Here is a 4,877-nt window from a genome sequence, read left to right on the forward strand (position 1 = left end):
GCCATTTCTTAGGGACACTCCCTACGTAAAAGCCCCTGAGAGGAACAAGGCCAAGGAACAAGCTCTTTTGGCTGATCTGTACCGGACATTTAATCTATTTGTGGTTTGTTTCTTTAGCAGTGAGTTCATTCTACTCAAGACAGTACCTGTGTACAGTCCCAGTGCCTCTGTGCAAACATTGCCAAAGAAGTGAGGATTAACAAGATTAGGGATTGTGTGCTTTATCCAATCATTGCCCCATTGTATATTTCTATTGAAGTAGTGATACTAATATAACGTAACTTATATAGCGTAATCTTTTATATGAATATCTTTATTGAAATGCTGGTCACTGTGTATTTTAGAAAAATGAATGTGCACATTGTTTAATTCCCCCCAAATTATATTGAACCAAGGTTCAAGGTTAACAAAGTTTGCCTGTGGACAGTTTCGCCACAAGGTTAACTACCGGTAAGTTTGCTAGCTAAATATTAATTATTATAATATATTAACATGTAATAGAGTAATTTGCTTGTAGGCAAGGCTACTTATCATAAACTGTCAAAATGGATAGATCCGAGCAAACATTATGATTGCCCGAGAAGCCTTCAGAGCTATATGAAGAGTTCACCTATGAGGTTGTTTCTCATGGGCCAAAGAGGAAATATTAATCTGCTAATCATTACCTTAGGAAACTCAAACTGTAACTGTAGCATCCAGAAACAAGTTTAACATTTATTTTGGCATTGTCCACATGTAAAGAGATTATGGCAAGATATTTGTAGATTTATAATTGATAATGTTCTTGATGATTTTAGTTAATTATGGGTTAACTGCTCAGTTTCCTTAACTATAATAGGGATAAAGAAAAACTATTTGACTATCATCATGAATCTCATCTCAATGTCATATTCATCAATGTAAATTCTTTGTGTAATCTGTCATTTGTTATAACCCTAGCATTTATATTTTTGTTTGTTTGTATATTTCCTGTATTGTGAAAAAAAGAGAAGAAAAGTACATTTCGGTCTGTCATTTTATTTATACAAGATCCGTTCACAGGGTGTAGGTTTCATTAAGCATGGGTGGGACATGTCCCACTCACTTTTTGAAAATGGTATTTCCCCCCCACCCCATTTTTTTCTATGGTCCTGTGGACTTTACCTGTAGAAGGACCAGTATCATATATGAGAAGAAGGAATTTACAGGAATTTTGGGCCCAAGCACTGGTGTTTTTTATACCCAATGCCAGATGCTGGTGCACCAATATAATAATAATAATATGTACCGCTGTGCAACTGCTGCACTACACCCCTGCTTCTACCTTTTTTAGGGCAACCTAGACGTCCACAGATGTCCGCTATTGTGCAATATCTTCAGCGGGACATGCCGACTCGGAAGGTATAAAGCCTTAACCCTGAAAGGTGTGTGCTAACCCGCTCCAGAACAAGGCCAGATAGCTGGGCTCAGGTCATTGCTAGCCATTTTAGAATGTGCAACTGTGAACAGTTCCTTAGCCCTGGGCTAAAATCTATTTTAGCGGCTAGGAGGCTCTTTGAGCTAAGTGCAGTATGAACAGCCCTATAGGCTACTTGATTTATGCCCACCGCAGTCGGGTTACACTTAGGTCTTCATCATTGGATGGGCTATAGAATATAAAGCTACTTTTTGACAAATTGCTATAGGCCTAAATAAAATTGCATTGAAACAAATGAATAGATCCTATGATTTAATGTCTGTAGGATGAGGATCTGCTAGTAAAAATAAATCTCACATGAGCTCCTAAAAAAAAAAAAAGGGTTGCTCGGCAACAGGCTTACAGTGGATCCATTGTCTTTTTGACATGGCATGTAGATCCTTTTAATAACAGTTTCCCTGTCCCCTCTTCCACCTTCAGCCTGTATGCTGCAGCTGTGACAATTCAAGAATAAGGGGGCTGTCAATGCGATGGATCAGGTCCCAAGTGTCACGTAGTGTTACAGACCTAAACAGCTTTTACATTTCTCTGGTCTGGCCCTCTCTATACAGTTAAATGTGAGGTCCTTACCTACCATGCTCATTGGTCACTGATAACAGACACTACCAAATGTACCTCGGGGAAAGTTCAATGTCAGTGCACTGCTATTTAAGGAGTATTTGATAGGCCTACTTGTTTAAAGGTGCAATATATGACATTCATTTCTAAACGCTTCCTAATGGTTGTAATGACTATGTTTAATTGGTAGCGATCAGGGAATGAGATCCCTTGAAAAAAATATTACATTTTGCTTTCTAAAATGGATTGTCCGTCATGACACTCGGTTTGTAGACAAACATGTTGGTACTGACCAGGAGTGTCTCTGGTGGCTGCCTCTTTGAATCCTGCGCACATACAGAAACACAACAGCTAATGTCTGACACTGCAAGTCCATTTCATGGGTTATATTATTATTAGGGAAGTTGTTTGTAACTTTAAACGAATTTCACCGCAGTGGCCAGAGGTGGCAAATTTCCAGCAGACTTACACCCTGCTTCTTTAAGGGGATATCAATTTAGAGGAAATAGGATTTTCAACGATTAAATGGTCCATTTATTTTGTTGTAACATTTTCTAAAATCATCAGTATTGTATATTCCTAACATTATTATTATTATTATGAAAAAACAGGGGGAAGACTCTTTATTATTAGTTTATTGCGCAATTACATTTTAACTGTGTGGTTATCAACATTTAACATATATCTTTGCACTTGGACGGTGCACATGACTCAGCAGATCAGTGCACTGTGTGTGTCTCACATCTGCCTCCCTCAGACCCCTGTGCACCCCATCCTCTTTGCACCCAACTCTACTCTGCTCACATGCAAGCAGCACGCACACACACACGCACACACACACACACACACACACACACACACACACACACACACACACACACACACACACACACACACACACACACACACACACACACACACACACAGAGCTAAGCTCCTTTATCCCACGGCTGCTGCTCTAGCAGTCACTGCAGCGTTGTAATTCACACAGGAATGCACAGCATGAGGCAGTGGGGCCCAGAACCAAGCAGTCAGGTCCTCTCTTACATAGCCCTGGAGCAGGCTGAACCTACTGTAGCCCTGGAGCAGGCTGAACCTATCCCTGGGAGCAGGCTGAACCTAGCCCTGGAACAGGCTGAACCTAGCCCTGGAAGCAGGCTGAACCTAGCCCTGGAGGAACAATATCACTGGGTTTTTAATTAAAGGGTGGGTGAGTACGGTAGATAATCTGATATAGTATCCCGCAGCAGTCATTATACGGTTCACATTTCCTCTAACTCACTGGGAGTTCTCTCCTTTTCGCACTCTGAGGCCTCCTGTCCATCTTGAGGCACAGTCAGGTTTGGTGAATGTGATGCCCACAACCAGTACAGTGCAACCTGGAATCAGACCACGGTCATCTGCATTGTTATTAATTTAAAATGCAGGAGGCCACCATGAGGTAAAGAGCAAAGATAGTTGTTTCTTAGCCTACAGTCTATTATGAGGGTACTGTTGAGGGTAGCTTACTGTTATGCATTCAGATACCACCAAGCAACCATGAACTCAGCAAGCTAATGTATTGAACTTTGCTCCAATGCTTTTTGAATGCATTTGTTTATTACTTTGGTTGACAGTGAGAATGTACAGTACGTTATTGATAGTAATCAACAATACTTCCTTTTATCCTCTCCATGGACATGGATATAGTCAGGTGGGTGGGCTGTCATTGGCCTATATAGTATACATGCACTTCCTGTTCTCTTCCCCTCAGCAGATCACTTAGACCAAGAATGATCATCTTTTGCAAACACAGTCTGTTGTATGCATTCCTTAGTCATCCAGTATTCATAGGCTATGTGGGAAAGATATATAGTTAAACTTATAGTTAAGACCAGCTTGATGAAATCAGAAGAGCAACATGTTAACACACATGCATTCTGATGAACTAAACAGCAATAAGTTGTGGGCAGTCAAGTGAACTGACATGGTGTTGCTGTGTCAGCAGATTACATAGAAGACTTTAGTGAGAGGCAAAAAAACAAAAACACATCTCTAGGTTATTATTATCAAACCCAGCTCCAGACTAGATATAATTAAATTGAAATCCATCCTGTCCCCTGCAACCCCAGATGTGAATGTATAATGGAAATTAAGTAATAGGCATTCTAATCTAGTTTCAGCTTCACTCAAGCCTGAAGGCAAAGCCTTTTTTTTATTTTTTTAATAAAGCCTTCTTTTTCCTCTGTCACTCAGAGGAGCAATTTAGAACGGCAGGGTGCTCAGGATGAGTATCTATTTCAGGCACCCTTGTATTTGATATTTTAATTTCAATAAAGATAGCTCACAAAAAAGCCAGCCAGTATGCAGTAATGCAGTTTGAGGGATGCAATCAGAAATTGGTATTCTCTTTACAGAGATTTAAATTTAAATTATTCAAACTGGTGTTTTTCATTCAAAGAGAGAGGTACCAAAAATGGGGAAACGAAACCAACTCTAACAAATAAAGTAGTCTACTGTACTGTAGTATGGTTGTGTTGAATTACCATCAGATGGCGCTTTAATCTTTTTAAATCACACTGCCAAGACAATGTGGCGCTTTGATGTACCGTAACAAACAGAATAGGATGTCATTCAGAGAAACACCTATTTCAAAGAGAGGTTTACTGTCTTTACAGATTGCAGATTGTGTACTAATGTAATGCGAGTGATTTGTTTTTTTATGAGAAGCGGTGACATGGACTGGAATCAATCCATTTCAGAGCATCAAGCTGCCACAATAACGTAAATATTTCGGCGAAATATTCCAGACCAGAGAAATATATCGGCTCTCACAGTTTTCTACCCTTTTACGGTAGCTAGGGTCTCGCGATGTTTGACACAG

Source organism: Argentina silus (assembly GCF_951799395.1).
Source record: "Argentina silus genome assembly, chromosome: 14".
NCBI classification, from domain to species: Eukaryota; Metazoa; Chordata; class Actinopteri; order Argentiniformes; family Argentinidae; genus Argentina; species Argentina silus.